Source organism: Tympanuchus pallidicinctus, unplaced genomic scaffold (genome assembly GCF_026119805.1).
Source record: "Tympanuchus pallidicinctus isolate F22 unplaced genomic scaffold, pur_lepc_1.0 scaffold9, whole genome shotgun sequence".
In the NCBI taxonomy this organism is placed as follows: Eukaryota; Metazoa; Chordata; class Aves; order Galliformes; family Phasianidae; genus Tympanuchus; species Tympanuchus pallidicinctus.
The window spans coordinates 22554015-22572486 of NW_026294813.1; the positions used below are offsets into that span (position 1 = coordinate 22554015).

Below are 18472 nucleotides of genomic sequence, written 5' to 3' on the forward strand. Positions count from 1 at the left end.
CGAGAAAGAAGAGCTGTAGTGGGATGGAAGAGCCTCGTTTTATCACCAGTAGAGGAAGCCGGGAAGATACAGGTCCTAACTAATCAATCTTTGCAGGCATTTGCATGGCTGCACTAACACAACCAAAAGGATTCCTGCGTTACCACGAGCTTTTATGGCATCTCCATCTTTTTCTTTCCTACCCCAAGCTCGTTCCTTGCTTTCATCCCCCTTTTGCTCATCCAGCCTGCACTCCTTGCTATCACAAGGGTCCTGCCGTTGTTTTTAACCTACGCACCACAACCCCTAAAGCTAACAGCTGCCACCACGGCGTGCATGGAAACGAACAGAGTCAGAAAACAAGCAGAGTTGGTTTTTTTTTTGTTTTGTTTTGTTTTTTGAAGGCACCACAACCAGGGGTTAAGGGAAGTCTGCAGCTGGAACAAATATAGCGCTCGTCTCACTTCCTCAATAACTCTGCTCAGGGAGCGCACAGTTGCCAGACGAAAGAAGCGTGGTCGGCCACTGAGTCTTTGAATGCAGCTCAATATCCCCCCCCAGTCCCTCCCACCCTCTCTCCAACCCATGGAATTTATATTAACCTCCAGCTTTTCTTAGCTGGTGGGAATTTTTTTTTTTTGGTTTGTTTGTTTTGCTTATTTATTCATTTGTTTATTTGTTTCCTTTCTGATCGCTTTTGTTGCTTGGGTTTGCTGGAGACGGTGGTGCTCCTCTCTTCATGTTCTTCCTGGCCAAGAGCCATGGATCTTACCTCTTACACGTATTTTTTTGGCCTTGATAAGGGCTGAGGCTGCCGAGCACAAAGACGCCTGATAAATTGATTTTGGAAGGGCTTGTGGCCTTGTCTGCCCTCCCTGCACCTTTGGAAACAGGTGGGCAAGGAACCGGATGGAAGCAAAGGTGCTCAAAACCACTTTGGGTGCAGCACTCAGCAGCCTCATTTAAGTTCTTTGTAGTTCTCTGAGACCAATGGCTCAGACCTCTCCCAACCTTTAGAGCTGAGCTCCCATATCAACCACCACATATCCAGTCCTGCTACCAAGGATTCCTACCCCATCAGAGCTAAAAAAGCCCTACAAGAAGGGCTCATAACCCCAACAGAGCTAAAAAAGCCCTACAAGAAGGGCTCATAACCCCAACAGAGCTAAAAAAAATCCCTGTAAGAAAGACTCCTACCCCCAACAGAACTAAAAAAGCCCTAGCTAGGAGTTGTGGTGCGCTTCGTTTGTTGTATTTTATTACTTTATTACTTTATTACTATTCTTCTTTGTCCCCTCTTGGTTCTAACAAGTCAGCCTGAAGGCACTTCATCAGATGCAAAATGAATTGGACAAGCATTGGCCATCTCGTGAAAGCTGTCGTAGCACATGTTTTGGTTGGCAGAAAGGCTGTTGTGTGACTGGTGCCTGGAGAGTAGGAGCTGTTGTGTCTTTGGTTGAGGTTCATCCATTACAAGATGTGGGAGAGCAGGTTCTACCCTCTTGCTACCTGTCCTGTAGTAGATTTTGGATAAAAAGCAGTTTTTTGGGGATTCTGTGTGTGTGTGTGTGTGTGTGGAAATGCATTTACAAACGTCACATTTGGAGACTGCTGTGAAGCAGATAGCAGTTTTGCTTTTCTTGCTACACAGATCCAAAGTGACTTTACTAAGAGATAGTCAGGGCATGGAGTGAGACTTTTCCAAGGGCACAGTGAGGTTTTTTTCAGAATTAAACCAATGTGTATGCACATATTGGTATGTTCTGAGCTATGGTAGTGCCATGGGATCCTTTCTTGTTCTCTCTGGTCTGAGCTGGCCAAAGCAGAGACTTAGGAAAGGAGAAAAAAACATTTCTGTGTGGTGTGGTCCCTGGGAAAATGTGTTGGCTGCGTCTTGGGAGCCTGGAAACAGGAATATCATAGAATCATAGAATGGCTTGGGTTGGAAGGGACTTCAAGGATCATCGAACCCCAACCGCCCTGCTTTATTGTGTGAGAATGTTTCAAGCACAATGTGAGGGGCTTGAAGGAGGAAAGGACATTGCTGTTCTGCACAGCTTGCTTCAGCCAGGAAGGTGCCATTGCTGAGCCTGTGAGAAGTCTGTTAGAAGGGACAGCCATCAATGTGACCCTGTTGTAGTTGGGGTCCCCATGGCTTCAGTAGCACAGGGTGTGGATGACAGCAAGATAAGCCAGCTCTCTTAGGCAGAAACCTCTGCTCCAAAACCCTCTGGAGTCCAATGAAATCCATTGAGAGACCACCAAAAATTCAGCAGGGAAGTCCATGTTCTGCCTGTGGTCCTATGAGGGACCTTGCTCGTGCCACACGCCAGCAGGGTACAGGCTGACTGGTGCACCAGGAAGGCAGGTCATCATATCTGGGTGTGCAAAGTGGGATCTATAGGCTTTGAAGGAGACAAGAGATGGGGAAAGCTAGGTTTGGGAATGTGGAACATTCAGAGGAAGAATAGACTTAAAAGAAATGCACGGTCCCAAAGGGACCAAAATAGCTGAAATTACAAATATTCCCATGGCAACGTCACAACACTGTATGTTCAGGCCAAAGCCATTCCTCCCTCACCCCCAGATTAGCAGCAGCCAAACAGAATGCAGGAAAGGCTTTTTGGAGCAGTGCAGTCCTTTCTTATAGTCAGCCTGGGCTACCTGTGAGTAGCCCCAAGCTTTCCAACCTCCAGCAGCTTTGTCACCGTCACCCAGTGTGATGGTAGTCAGCAACGCAGTTGGTGGCAGCAGTGGGCTGGAGAGAGTCCCATGGCTGAACCCCAGATTTGAAGGGAGCAAGAACAGGGGTCCAGTGAGTTAAATCCATCTGCTCTGGGACTGTCACTGAGTGCTGAAGGTGATGCTGCAGCATGCAAGGGCGCAAGCAGTGCTGCACTTGTATCTGCATTTACTGAATACGTGTATTTATTTCTGGATGGGACTTACTGCTGACAGTAAGGCTTGTTTTCAACATGACCGGGCTAGAGGAAATGCATACAAATAAACAATAAACCTAAACAACACTAAAATAACACCAGTGAAAACAATCAGAGTTACTTCCAGTCACAAAGTATTGTTCCCGTTTTGCTTGGGAAAAAGCTCTGTTTCCTAAGTCAGATTGTGAGTGATGGTGGGTTTGTGGATTCTGGTAACAAAGGGGATTTCTTTTGTCTGTTATTTATATTCTTCCTATGGCACCACATATCTGTGTCTCTGCATCTGGAGTGCCTGGCTCCAATGCTTCCAGTGTCACCTTGCACTGTTGGCTCTGTGCGCGTTCTGCATCTCCACCCTGATTTTCAAGTTTCATCAGCTCTGAACTGCGTTTAACTCAGGAGCCACGGGGCTGAGCATTAAGAACAGACCCCAGAAAGCTCACTGTCAGCCCCTGGCAGAAGGTGTTGAGGAAGGCTCAAGGTGCATTTCACTTGCAGTATCATGGAATCGCAGAATTGCCAACGTTGGAAAAGATCTCCAAGATGATCCAGTCAACCATCCACGTCCCACCAATACGTCCCCCTAAGCTGTGTCATTTAGTACAAAACCAAAATGTTTCTTAACACCTCCAGAGAGGGCGGCTCAACCTCTTCCTTGGGCAGCTCATTAATTACTCTAATGAATCATTCTAATCTTTAATTGCATTTGCAGCCTTCGTCCCACATGGGCACCCTGAGCTGTTCGGCTGTTCTCTTTGGCTTTTGTTTTTCTAGAATCAGAGAATCATTAAGGTTGGAAAAGCCTTCAGAGATCACCAACCCACCCACCATGCCCACTGACCGCATCCCAGAATGCCACATCTTCACAATTCTGGAGCACCTCCAGGGATGGGAGCTCACCCACCTCCCTGGGCAGCCTCTTCCACTCCGTCACTGCCCTTAGGAGAGGAAACTGTTCCTTATACCTACCCTTTTATCTCAGACCTGCATGCAGTGAGGTGACGTTGGCACCATGTATTTAATTTTCCACCTAATTGGGTGTCCACCTTGGGAGGAACTGGTAGCAAACTCTGGAGAAAAGATGTGGGAAGAGTCGAAGCCCTGGGATTGCATGTGGGAAGTCTGCAATTAATCAGAATGTCCCCAGATTTGGGACAGGGGCCGCATAAACTTGCCCTCAGCAAATGGGATCACAGGAGTTTGCGTCCCCGGGGCGGTGTGGGAGGGCAGCCCTGTGGGAAATAGGTCAGAATTTTTAGTGGAAACTAAGGAAGGGATGATATTTAGCTGTGACCATACTGATCCCCATTGCTTGTCTGTGTCCCAACTCCTTTCATGTGAAAAATCCCCACGGCGCTCACGGCCAGAGCGCACTCACTGCGCCTCCACGGTCAGCCTTTGCTGGCAGTGTGCACTTATGGCACACTCCCCAAAGATGCAGTTAATCAGGAAATCCTCCAAACCAGGACATCCCCCAACAAACAACTTCCTCTGCCTTCTATGTGATGGGCGTGCTGCACCGTGCCGTGATTCACTGGGCAGGCATGTCCTACTCCGTGGTGTGCAGAGCATCCCTCCTCTGAGATCTTTGCTTCCATCCCTTTGGACAGCCCAGTTGCTGAATCTAGCTTTGGCTCTGATGACTGAGCGTGGCATAAAGATGCATTTTCTCTTCGGTTGGCGCTGGGTCCTGAATTAAATGGTCTTTAAGATCCCTTCCAGCCCAACCCAAGCTACTCTTGTCCTGTGCAGAAAAGAGCAGTGATGGATTCCTTATTCAGAAGCAGCTATTCTAATAGCACCTTCCAGGAAAAATGAATAGCTTGCAATTTGAAGGAACAGATTTATCACTTCAATTTTAATGGAGAGGAAATCATTTACAGGGCCCTTCCTGCCATTGTTAGGTATTTTCCATGGCTTCCAAATCAGGTCAAGGCTTTAGTTGGTGCCACGGCCCTTTTCTTTCAAGAGGCAGAAAATTCCCCTCGTGTCAGAGAGGAGAGAGGATGGCAGGCTGGTTGAGTGGGAATTCCTGGAAGGGGAAGAGGTCCAGGCGAGCACTCTGCCAGGAGATGACTTTGCTGAGAGTGCCAGCAGTCGTGGCCAATGCTAGCCATGGTGATGGGGTCGGTCCCCACACCACTCATCCCATGAGGGCACCTCTTGCTCCCATCATGCATCCCATGTGTAGCCTGACTCTAAAAGCATTTTTTTCTGGGTGAGCTCAGTGATGGCATATGCAATCCCTTGAAGCACCAGAGCATGGAGTTGGCACAATAAAATTGAAATAAATACATCTGCATCTCTGTGCTGTCCCAGACTTCCCATATCTTCAGCAAATGATCCATCATATTCATGGATGAAAGCCTGATTGTGACACATTGCAAGCATGATTTTTGTGTGTTTCTGGAAGTACAATATTTGTTTATTTTTTCATCCTGCCTCTAGCCACAGTATTTCTGCTGCTGTCATGCAGGGAGATGGCTGCATCTTCCATAAATCCAACCCCACCCATCGCTTCCCACCGCCTCAGAAAACAAATCCCACCCTGAGCTTGGGGTGCAATAAAACAAAGCAAAGCTGCCGGCATGCACTGCCAGCCTAACGACCTGTTTGCTCAGCCCAGGCCTTCTGCCACCGTTTGCTTAAGATAAGGAGGGGTGGAGATGTTTCTTGAGGGCACGAAGGCTCTTGAGACAAATCTCATGTGGTCTGATACAATCAGATCATTTTTTTTCCTTCTCCCATTGCACCAGCCTTGTTTTTCTTTCCATCTGTCCTGCTTTTCTCAGCCTTTTGTTTCTTTCATCGTTGGGTCACCTTTTAATGCTCGGCTGTCTCAGAGCTGTGAGCATCTTCTGCAGGTCTGAGCGGGCTTATGGGGTGAAGAAGGTCACTTCATGGGGTCAGATCTCAATTCTGGGAGTCAGGCTGTGTTAGGCACATGTGAACACAACAGAGATGAAACAGTGAATCATGGAATGGTTGTGTTGTATTCAAGGAACCTTAAATATCATAGAACCATGGAATGTCTGGGCTGAAAGAGACCCGGAAGATCGTAGAACCATAGAATCACAGAATGATTGTGTTGGAAGGGTCCTTGAAGATCATAGAACCATAGAATCACAGAATGATTGTGTTGGAAGGGTCCTTGAAGATCATAGAACCGTGGAATCATAGAATGATTGTGTTGGAAGGGTCCTTGAAGATCGTAGAACCATGGAATCACAGAATGGTTGGGTTGGAAGGGTCCTTGAAGATCATAGAACCGTGGAATCATAGAATGATTGTGTTGGAAGGGTCCTTGAAGATCGTAGAACCGTGGAATCACAGAATGGTTGGGTTGGAAGGGTCCTTGAAGATCATAGAACCGTAGAATCACAGAATGGTTGTGTTGGAAGAGATCCAAGGTCCTCACAGCCCCCAGCCCTTAACCAACCCCCCCCTTGTCCTGTCACTATCAGGCCATACGGAGAAGTGCTTGCCAGAGGCTAGCACCTCTTCTCTAAGAGCCACTTTTGCAAAGACATCAGAATGAACATCCCATCACAAGAAAGCTGATCTCCAGGGGACTGGCCAAGAGACCCTTTTCTCACAGAGCTGCTAGTCTTCCTTACATGTGGAATTCAAATTTGACGTATGTGTACATAAACGAGAAGTCCCATGGGATTCTCAGGTTCTTCTCCAAGTTGACCACCGTGTAAACCACGGACTGTTTTGCTCCAAACTGAGCATGACCCCTACTAGTGGTGGTTCTGAAGACCATGGGCTCCCTGTTCTTTTCTTTTCCCACACCTCTCACTCCCAGAACTGGTGGCACTGAAATGTTATGTTCTCAAGCCACATGTGATCGAATATCAAAATAAAACCATGGTGGTCTGGAGACCAAATGCAGTTTCGCTGCCCACTGACAAGCTGCAAACCATCTCTGGGTTGGGCAGGAGCAAAGAATGCCTCTCGTCTGTAGGTCTTCTTGTGGACCCATAGCAGGGCACAGGGTGGCCTTCTGCCTTGCAAAACTTGTTTCTTTGGTTCTGCCCTTGGGTTTCACCTTCACAGAGTTGCAAGCACAACTCGGAATATGTTATGGAATTGGAAGAGCCATAGCAGACCCACATTGTCCTCAGTGAGCCAATTCAGCTTCCAGCACTGCACTGCACAACCTGCACTGGGGAGCAGCCTGCAGACAAAGTGAAGAACACGCAGATGTCATAAAAGTGTGTGCCGTGCCCTTGGGACTCTGGCCTGCACCCAACCCATGCCCTCGCCTTCTCCAGGCACTCCACCCTCCTTGGAAGTCGCCGATATTTCCTTTTACATCAGCTCCCTGCACACACACACACACACAAAAAAAAAGTTGACTTTTCTCCCTTCCAAATTTAGCTCTCCTTAAGCACTGAAATAGACAAGAGTAGGGACCTGTGACTTCTTTTTTTTTTTTTTCAAAACATTGTCTCATGCCTAGGACTAAAGAAGGGAACCACTCAGCTTGGGAGCGGGACGCCTGCTTCTCCTCATGGGCACTTTGTGTTCAGGCTCCTTGGATTGGGGGGTGCATTCTCATGGAATTAATATGCCCCTTCTTGGGTTGGAAGATGCCCATGGAATAAACCCACCCCTTCGTGGGCTGGAGAATGCATTCCCATTGAGTTAACCCATCCCTCCTTGGGCTGGGGGACATCTTCCCATGGAATTAATGCATTTCTCCTTGGGGTGGGGGGCATCTTCCCATTGAATTAACTCATTCCTCCTTAGGCTGCAGGATGCATTCTCTTGGAATTAATCCATCCTTCCTTGAGTTGGGGGACATCTTCCCATGGGATTAACCCATCTCCCGTTGGGCTGTGAGACATATTCCCTTGGAATTAACTTACCCTTCCTTGGGCTGGGTGACATCTTCCTCTGGAAGTAACCCACCCCTCCTTGGGTTGGACTATGTATTCCCATGGAGTTAATCCATTCCTCTTTGGGCTGGGAGATGTATTCCCATAGAATTAACCCATCTCTCACACCCTCTGGATGCCCAAGGGATGAGGAGGAGCAGCGTGGCACCACTTTACCTATAGTTTCTGCTTGGAACGAACAAGAATGCAGCTCTTGAGATGTAGTGGCAGCTTGTAGGAAATTGGCACTTTGTGTGCTCATGCTTTGCAGAAGTAGTTTCAGTTTTCAGGGTGTTTGTATTTGCACATGCTTCTGACATGCAGTTTAAATTCTTAAAAATACCCCAAGCTCAGCTGTGATAGCGAAACATTTGGAAGCAGTCTCTCTGAGTACTGTGCTATTTTTTTGCCTTGTTTCTTAAATAACTACAGCTGGTAAGACTGGGCAGTGGGTCTGCTCCCTCCTTTCCTTTTCCCAGTCGCTTTGGTATCATCAGCTAACTGCAAGCACATTGGTTATGGTGCTCAGGGACATGATTTAGTGGTGGGTCGTCAGAGTTAGGGTAGCATGGTTAGGCTGAGGTCGGAGTTGATGATCTTGCAGGTCTTTTCCAACCTGAGCAATTCTGTGATTCAGAGGAGCAAAGGTCTCTGAGGCTTAAGCTCCTCTAATGCATTTGGCAAAAAAAAATAAAATAAAATAGTGACCAGATGGGTGAGAAGGGCGCAAACCGCAGTGGGCAGTAATGGAAAAGCTGCAATATAATTTTAAGCAGCTTGACATCAAGGATTTCCAGGCTCTTTTCAGTAATGTCCAGGCTGATTCACCAGCTTGAAGGATAAGACAGATCGCTATGGAAGTAGAAGGAGTGAGTTTTACGAGGCTTTTATTGCCAGCCTGGGAAATACAATGCTACATAAATAAAAATCATTGCAGTTATGACAGCTCTGTAGTCCCTGGAAAATAAATAATGCTTTGCACTTTCCTCCAGGAACCTCAGAACTCTTTGCTCACATTAATGAGGCCCCATGATGCTTGTAGTAAGGCAGTAATACGGAGTTCACTTGACCAGACCAACAACAAATGAGCATGGGGTGACCTTCACTGGGGAGAGGACAAGGTGGGGAAACTGCACCTCTGCCTCCAGCTTGCTTTGGGCAAGACATCTACTGCCCTGGTCAGCCCAATCGGTGGATGGCACTCATCCCTTCCCCAGGGGCTCAGTCACTGCCTGTTGTATCCTGGAGCTGAACATTGCTTTTCCCTCTTTTCCAGGGTTACCACCCGCTGCCTCATGAAGCTGAAATCGCACACACCAAAAAGCTGTTCAGAAGGAGGAGAAACGACAGGCGGTAAGCAAAACCTCTCTTTAAAATTCTTTTTAGCCTTTTCCTCCCTGTTGCACATCTTTCCCCGCTGTCTCGTGGAATGTCTATGGACACTTCCATCCCTGGAGATGCCAGTGCCATGAATGGGGCAGCCAGACCATGGCAGACATGGGACCTGGGGGGCTTTAAGATCCCCCCAAGTCCAACTCGTTTTTATGGTTCTATGATCCTCAAGGTCCCTTCCAACCCAACCATTCTACGGTTCTGTGATCCTCAAGCTCCCTTTCAACACAACCGACGTATGGCTTTATGATCTCCAAGTCCCTTCCACCCCAACCATTCTGTAGTTCTGTGGTTCTGTGTTTCTGTGAATATTGCTGTTTAGCAGCTCTCATGCTCCGGGAGCACTAAGGCCTGGGAAATGGAGCGTCCATCTGACACAGCACTATATATTCCAGCACAGGCAGACCCCCACACTTCCTTTAGAAGAGACAACAGCAAAGTGTTGTCTGTAAAGGCTTTGAATCTTGTGGCTTGCTTCCTCTCTTTCCACGGAACGCTTTCAGAATGGGTCAAGCAGGGCTTGCAGCAAGACGTCTGCGTTAAGGAGGGGATGTGCTAACAAGGCATGCAGCTGAGTTCCTGTGCCAATGGTGTTTTCAACCTATTGAGTTAATTTAATGGTATAATTGTTTAAGTTGCATATTTAGTAACATGAGGGTCTCTTCTCTGTACTGAGGTATGATGCCTTCTGGACTGGAAAGAGCTGCCTTGGGCTGCTGCTGGGAGATGTGGGGCAAGGTACCACCCCAGAACAAATATCTGAGTGGCAGGGTGACATCCCAGGGGCACAGCTGGATTAGGGGAACCCAGGGTTTTACATTACATGAGTAATTTTTTAGTTTTGCCATGGAGTGAGTGCTTCATTTGCTCCATAGAAGAGACAGGGAGATTAGATTAAAGGTGCTGAACCAGGCTGCACCCGAGGAATGCTGACTTTGGTCTGCTTGGCACATTTTAGGTGACAGACTGATATCAGCCACAGATATCCATGAGAGCAGCTCCTGGCTACCATTGGGTTGTTTTTTTTTTTTCTTGTCCCAAATGCTAACCTGCCATTTGCTGCTACAAGACCCACCCTTCCCAGCCAACAGCAGAGGCTGTTTGGTTTGACCTCCACAGAGCTGTGATATGGAGAACAACAGACTCATTCTCTCAAGCCCTGTCCTCCATTCCACCCCAACCCAACCCACTCTGTGGCATCCCAGGTCAATATGGCTGGGGATGGAGGGCCCAGCCAGCCAAAGCCCTGGGACAGTTGGACTTGGTGATCTTCAGAGATCCAACCCCTGCTGTTCTGTGATCACCACCTCAGGAAGCAGACTGCTCCAGGGGAACGTTGCTGGGGAATGGGAACTCATAAAAAAAAGTTGGCACCGTCGCCGTCCCATTGGTTCTGTCGCCTCTTGTTGGCTGTTGGTGGGGGCTTGGTGGTCTGCCTTTGTGCAGTGGAGGGTAATGACTCGTAGAGGATGGTGTGAGTTATTCATCTCCTCTTTCCAAAGACCTCCCGCAGTACAGAGGGTGGGAGCTTTCCCTATCTCTCCTCAGCGTGCCCCTATTGCTTTTGATAACGAGATTCCAGAAACGTCCCCTAATTTTCTCTCTCACCGTCCCAATTTGCTTCCTACGTTTAACTTGGCTTTACACTTTAATGATCAGGAAAAAAAAAAAAACAGCCTGGCTGCTTTGTTTCATTTTTTTCTTTCTTCTTTGGGCCTTTTCTTTTTTTTTTTTTTTTTTTTTTTTTTTTGGGTGTTGTTTCTAATGAGATGGAGAGATCTAGGGGAGGCAGAAATATCCTCCCTCCCCGGAGAGCTGCGGGTGGCTGTCAGGGACAGTTTCCTCTTCCTGAGAATTGTGTAAGCACCGCTGACCCCCCCCTGCAGACGCCGAAAGCCATTCGAGGTCACCTGGGGTGACAGCGGGAGGGTGGGCAACCCTGCCCTGCTCACTGTCCCCAGCCCCACCGTCCCATCCCGTGGCCACCACACCGGTGAAGGACGTCTCGAGGGCTCATCCTCACATCCCCACCGTTGGGAAGAGTGCTGTGCTACATGGGGACAGCCCAGAGGATGGTGACCGCAGGCTCGGGGCCAGGCAGGGAGCGTCCCGGATCCGCCGGTGGCTCCAGGAGAAGTGCAGGCAAGCTGTGATAGATTTCTTTTCCCATTCTATTTGATTTTACGGACCCTCAGGGACTCTCAACCACCTACGGTGATTAGTTGGACTGATTAAGCAGCTTTTCCTCTTGTGGCAAACTCCCTTTGTGAAGGGTTTTCAATAGCCACACTGCCTGGGACATTGTTCCTGTACAATTTCCTTTCAAAACACCATAAAGGGCACTCCACCACTTTACCCTGCAATAAAACATGACAGGAATCAGCTCTGCCCAACCCAGTTCTGCAAGGGTGAAATCTCCCCACCGGGGTGGAGGTATAGTAGGATGAGCATAGAGAGCTGCCCGGTGCCAGAGCATCCTTTGGGATAAGGAGAGGGAAAGCAAAAGTTTCCACTTGGTTTTTTTTTTTCCCCTATTTGTTGATACAAGGATGTAGGGAAGTCACAACAAACTCAAAGCCCAAAGGAGACGCTTCTTTGCACATCTCTGCTTGTGCAGCCTTGCCAGCAGGCTGGGAGCAGTGAAGATGCTCTCAGGTACGCAGGGTGCACAGTGCAGGACCACGAGCAGTTTCTGCTGAAGAGCCACACTGCCACAATGAAAAGTAAATGGCAGCTGGCCACCTGCTGCAGACCGGGAAGAAGATCTGCCATGACTGCTACCAAGGGAAGGAGAGCAACAAGAAGCTGGGCTGTGGTGGTCTGACTGCACAGTAATCCCAGCAGAAGGTCCAGCAGCTGCACAGAAAGTATCTGAAGATCAGTCAAGCTTGTCTCTAACATCAGCCCTGGACTTGACCACTTAGGAGCTGCTTTCTTGCGCCCCAAAATAGTACAAAGAGTCAAAAAATACATGTGAGTCCACATGAACAGAACTGGGAGACGTGCAGCTCCTCCACCAGCCTGGTCTGCCTAGACAGGTATGGTACAGAGGGGTAAAGAGATGCCCATCTGAGCAAATGTAATCCTTTCCTTTCATTGTTCCTTTATTTTAATGCCAGGAGGCAGTGGCAGGAGCGAGCTGGGTGCGTTTCCCAGCTGCAGGGTTCACCTCTCTATTGAGAGCAGCACTGGCATTACATAAAGCCTGCACAACACAGGACTTTTTATTCTCTTTTCTTTTTATGATCTCGGCGACTGACGTGACCTCTGTACTGCAGGCTAAATTTAACCTGAATTGCCTAGCTGCCAGTAGACTTTATGGCATCAGGAGGCTTTGCAGGTTGTTTTTCTGTGTCCCTGCTGCTGATTGAAAGACCTGCATGCCATCAGCAGGGCACTTCACTGTTACTAAACCTCAACAGAAATTGAGGTCTGTTGGGTAAGCTTGGGGTTTTATAATGTTACTAATGCCTCATGGAGCACGTGGGAGACCTCCCTGCAACTCCCACCTTTAGCAGAGACTACTGGGATTCACCTCCATGGTCGCAGCTGCTATTTTGGATGCCAGAGCATACTGTGGGACCTGTACCAGGATGGACTGTGAGCCAAAGGGCTGTAGGGCATTCCCAGTGATGCTGACATCTGGATCCTACTATACTGTCCATAACTAGGTTGCCCATGTCATGCTAGGTGGCCTAGATGATCTAGATGATCTCTATTGTCCCTTCCAATCCAAGCCATTCTATGATTTAATTCTCAGTGGGGATGCAGTCATTGGCATTTGGAGGATGGTTCTTCTCAAATAGATGGCTGTGTCCAGTTCTGGGACCCCCTGATGAAAAAGGACAGAGGTTTCCTAGAAGGAGCCCACTGGGGAGAGGCAAAGATGATTAAGGGTAAGAACAGGTTTCTGTGCTTTATTTCACCTTCCCATATTGACCTGAGGCAGGCAAGTCTGAAAGACAGAGCTGTGGGAACAATGAAACCAAAACATCTCACTACAGAGAAATCACTGGGATTTATTTCTGTTCTGTCTTCAGCAAGAATGTAGACTTGAGACTGGACAGCCCATCCTCTCCCATCTCATGGAGGAGACATATTAACAGGGAGCACCTTCTGGAGGGTTTCTTCTCCAGTGGTGGGTAACTGGGGGTGGACACATGGCTTGTCAGTCTGGTGTGTCTTAAGGCAGGAGATGGGTAAGCCAGGGGTCTGCAGCAATGCAGTGGCATCTCAGGTCAGGCACTGTGGGCACAATTTGAGCAGTTCGGATAAAACGTGAGCTCCTCAAATCCTTGGAGTGAGGTGGGATTTTGGGTGTTGTTCATTAAGCTGTTGGCTCCTTGTTTCCAGCTAAGCTGTGCCATTTGGATTTGGTCCTAAAGGTTAAAAGGAGAGAAATATATACATATAGGTGTGCCACAGCACTTGGAAGTGTGGGAGGTTAGGCTTTTGTGCTGGAAATATTGATGGGATTGGTAAGAAAAGCCCGAGCATCGCTTAGAGCTTATCATGCAAGGTACTGATGTGACAACTCTTTACATCAAGCTGGTGTCTTGTGTTCCACTGATATCCGTTCTGCTTTTAGAGTTGTTTCCAGAGCCTCTCCCATGCTATTCTATTCGTGGTCGGTGCTCGGGCATGTTTCACAAATAAAAATAGTTGCATGGATTTCAGATCTCACATTCAGCCTTCCAATACCTAAAGGGAGCCTACAAACAGGAGGAGAGTCAACTCTTGGAAAGGGTAGATAACAGCAGGACAAGGGGAAATGGCTTGAAGTTGAGGGAAGGAAGATGGAGTTTGGATGTCAGGGGAAGTTCTTTGCTATGAGAGTGGTGAGGTGCTGGAACAGCTGCCCAGAGAGGCTGTGATGCCCCGTCCATCCCTGGAGGTGTTCAAGGCCAGGTTGGATGGGGCCCTGGGCAGCCTGGGCTGCTGTGAAATGTGGAGGTTGGTGGCCCTGAATGCAGCAGGGGGCTTGGAGCTTCATGATCCTTGATATCCCTTCCAAACCCGAGCCATTGTATGATTCTGTGCTTTCAAGATTACACATTATTTTGGGTGAACGTGAAGGCAAGCGTGCTTTCATGGTTGATATTAACGTGTCATTTTTAGTGCTGGGAGATTTTGGAAAAGCCTCAGAGGAGCCGTTCCCAGAGGTCAGCAGGACAAAGCTCTCCTGCTGGGAGAGTGAATGGAAATGAGTTCATAATTACAGAGTATAGAAGTGACGCGTTGGCTTTCTCACTGTTTTAATTGAGGTTTTCAGAAAGGAAGAGAACTTGAAACAATGCAGAAATGTCTTTTGTTCTTACAGAGCCATTTATTGAGGGGTTCGCCGTGAGTGGAGAGGATGTTTATTACAGAAAGCAACAATATCGAGGCGTTATTTTGGTGCAGAATTGCTGTTCCTCGCTGGAACAAAGCACAATATTTCAGACACACTGTGTGTTTGCCGAAAACTAGCGGCAAGCAAGACGATTTGCAGTTCTGTATTGACTTCAACAGATGGTTTTGGAACAGGAGAGAGGAAGGGAAGGAGATGAAAGAGTTGGAACAGTCTTCATAGTGGCCTAAAGCCCCCTCATGGCCCTACAGCCCACCAGGGCCCTACAGCCCCTTGTGGCCATACAGCTCCTCATGGCCCTATAGCCCACCATGGCCCTACAGCTCCTCATGGCCCTATAGCCCACCATGGCCCTACAGCTCCTCATGGCCCTACAGCTCCTCATGGCCCTATAGCTCACCATGGCCCTACAGCTCCTCATGGCCCTACAGCCCCTTGTGGCCATACAACTCCTCATGGCCCTATAGCCCACCATGGCCCTACAGCTCCTCATGGCCCTACAGCCCCTTGTGGCCATACAGCTCCTCATGGCCCTATAGCTCACCATGGCCCTACAGCTCCTCATGGCCCTACAGCCCCTTGTGGCCATACAACTCCTCATGGCCCTATAGCCCACCATGGCCCTACAGCTCCTCATGGCCCTACAGCCCCTTGTGGCCATACAGCTCCTCATGGCCCTATAGCCCACCATGGCCCTACAGCTCCTCATGGCCCTACAGCCCCTTGTGGCCATGCAACTCCTCATGGCCCTATAGCCCACCATGGCCCTACAGCTCCTCATGGCCCTACAGCCCCTTGTGGCCATACAGCTCCTCATGGCCCTATAGCTCACCATGGCCCTACAGCTCCTCATGGCCCTACAGCCCACCGTGGCCCTACAGCCCACCATGGCCCTACAGCCCCTTGTGGCCATACAGCCCTCATGGCCCTGCATCTCTACTGGCCTATAGCTCTTCACACCTTGCAGCTCCCTCATGGTGACCTACAGCTGCTGGAGCTCACAGAGCCTTGGGACACTTCTCTCAGCTGTAGGGTTTGGATTTGTGTGCTGTGTGGACACAGTGGTCCCTGTGTGTCTCTTTTCCAACTCAGGATGTTCTGTGACTCTGTGGCAGTGCCTGGCTGGAGATTTCAATCCTGTGCACCATCCCATCTCCTCCGTGCCTTGTTGGCCACTGGTTGCAAGACATGGAGCCACCACAGGCTGAACCTGGGGGCCCAGCACAGACACCCCGAGCCCATCAGTGGCATCCAGGAGCTGGATCATCACTCACACACGTGAAAGTACCCAGATACAGTCAGCACTCTGCCTGTGTGCCACGGAAATGGACGGCTGGCAGTGGTGCGCCGTGCATCAGCGAGGTGTTAGTTACAGGCAGTTTACAGACAGATCATGGTTTCATTCGTTTTGATTGTCTGCAGCATGACCGTGAGTTATTACACTAAATTAATTGTCTGAACTGCAGGCCCCCAGAGCCCAATATTGTCTTGGTGGTTTGTTCCTAAAAGGGCTCAGCTGGGTGATTGCGTTGCTTAATGAACAACTGCACGTGTGCCGGGCGCTGCTAATTGCCCGTGCTGCTGGCAAAGCGTTACGCTGCAAATCCCACACCCAGCCCCGAGATGGCTCACTGTATTGCATGGTGCCACAGGCCCAGCACATGCACTCTGTGCTGCAGCATTGCTTTCCGTTTTGCAGTCGGCTGTGGTCGCGCATCAGTGGTCTGCCAGTCGAGGAGCTGCCTTTGGGCATGCCAAAATGTCTGGCTCCATGCTCACTGGCATGCTGGGCAGTGGGCATGGTGGGGTTGGGCTTGGGGGTGAACTTGGTGATCTTGAAGGTCTCTCCGAGCCTTAGTGGTTGTATGGTCCTATGAGTGGGCATGGTGGGGGGTTGGACTTGATGTCGTAGTGATCTTTTCCAACCTTTGTGATTCTGTGACTCCGTGAGGGCTGATACCAAGAGGAGCATGGGGAGAGCATATAGCTCACGTAATACCGTATACTACATCAGTTTAACTGTGTGTTATGTGAAGAAATAACCTTTTGTTTATCCTGAACCATCCTTCTTTTGGTATCACAAGAGTTAGCTTCCAAGTGCTGTGCCTACCTTCACTCTCCAGCTGTGTACACAAAGCAAGAGTCAGCACTCAAGGCAGGGTTTGCAGTTCTGCAAGTGAGACCAGTGCTTACTCCGGAATCATCCAGCACACAAGACACTGTGGTTTGCTTTGGTAGATGGCAGTGTGACCTGCTGATTTTCAAGCAGCCTGCCTGGAAAGTCCTTGAGAAGAGTCACAGCGGAGTCATCCCAGAGCTGTTCCCTAGGAAAAGAATCAGAAATGAAACTGCCCCAGCATGCTTTCAGCAGAACATCCCCATTTCCACGGAGCACACCAGGGACAAGGCAGTGAAAGGGCTGTGGCTGCACCTTCCTCTGCTGCTCTTTGACGGAGCGTTTCCAGCTCCGCAATGCCAAAAATGCTTTCATTTTACATAGAATTCTACCCCAAATGTACAGCAGCAGAGCATCTACCACCTTTCCTCCTCCCTGCAAGCCCTGTGGGAATGTTGGTCCTGCAAACCCAGGGCCTCCTGGCACGGCTGGGGGGGGAAGGAGTTGCCAGCTCAAGTTGTTTGGGTTCTTGTTGCAGAAACAATCTTTCTGTCTGACCCCAGTTAGCAACTGATGTTTGCAAAATAAAGAAGTCAAGGCACTGGAAATACTTTCCATTCCCACTCTTGTCTCTGCCCAAAATATTAGTATTAAAAATATTGCATCTATTATATGCAGCTAATATCTCTGCTGGCACGTAAATCACCCAGGGATTTTTCATCTCCATATTAAATAAAAAAAAAAAAAAAAGACAAGTGAACTCCGCTCTATTTTTGGATATTTGTTAACTGTTTGGTTTCCATTTCTTCCTGCTAGAGCCACAGCAGTCCAGCTCCAAGGGCAAACGTTTCATGCAATGCTAATGTTTTGTGAACCTGCCTCCCTGCGTGATGCTATGAGATTGCTCCGACCATTCCCGTGCTCCAGATCGTGCCAGCTTAAAGCTGTGGGTGCTGCTCCCCAGGCAGTGCTGCTCCACTGGAGCTGCAGAACGTGACCCAGCTCCATCCATCACCCCGGGCTGCATGTTCCCATCCACATCAGCCAGGCTGGGAAACTCATCCAAGACAAAAGCAGTTTTCAGGCTGGATCATTCCCTGACACAACAAGCGTTGATGGTGTCATGAGAAGGGAGGCAGGGGTGGGGAGAACAGGAGAAAATTCCTCTGTTGACAGGGAGGCAGACGTATTGAAACATGCCATTTGGACAAGGCTGCCTTGGAATCATCAATAAGTCAACACCCAGATTGGTCCCAGCTCCTAAAGCTCCATGGTGCTAAATGCCAGAAAATCCAACATCTTTTCTGAAGAAGTTCATTGAGCGCTAGCAGAAGGCTTCTGGTACACATGAGTTAAAGCATCTCAGCTCCTTGGGTTGGTGTTGTACCACATCCATACAATGGAAGTCATTGCTTGCCATGGACTTGGGGTCAGCTCATGTGTCTGGACAGCTGTTAGGGGGTCCTGTCAAATCTTGCTTTAGCTTCTAGAGGAAAGACATTTATTTCTTCGCTCGAAAGCTCTGGTATAAATAGGATATGGAAAAACCTAGGATGTTTCCTTGCTGTAGGTCAAAGAGTCACGGAGGTCTGGAGGAGGACAGCTGAGCAAAAAGGCAGCAGGTGGAGTCCATGCGTGCTATTTAGGTTGTGCCTTTGGGGACGGGATCATGGAAGGATGGGGCTGTGTCTGGGAGCCATGCATCTTGGCGTGGGTTTACGTCTTACATCTCTTAGGATTAGCTGATCTCGGGATAACTGAATGGTCCTGGTGTATTTTTACAGGAGGGAGCCTGGAGTCTGGGATATAAGCT

The 18472-nt window shown here is 48.9% G+C and overlaps 1 protein-coding gene across 1 annotated transcript in view; it reads left to right on the plus strand.

The window, feature by feature from the left end:
* The first annotated feature begins 9069 nt into the window (after positions 1 to 9069).
* The window catches only part of LOC128074335 (CBP80/20-dependent translation initiation factor), a 41820-nt gene continuing 32417 nt past the window's right edge, over positions 9070 to 18472 (plus strand). The window contains exon 1 of the mRNA XM_052670100.1: positions 9070 to 9154. The gene's annotated coding sequence lies outside the window, so the exon portion shown is untranslated. The remainder of the gene's footprint in view (positions 9155 to 18472) is intronic.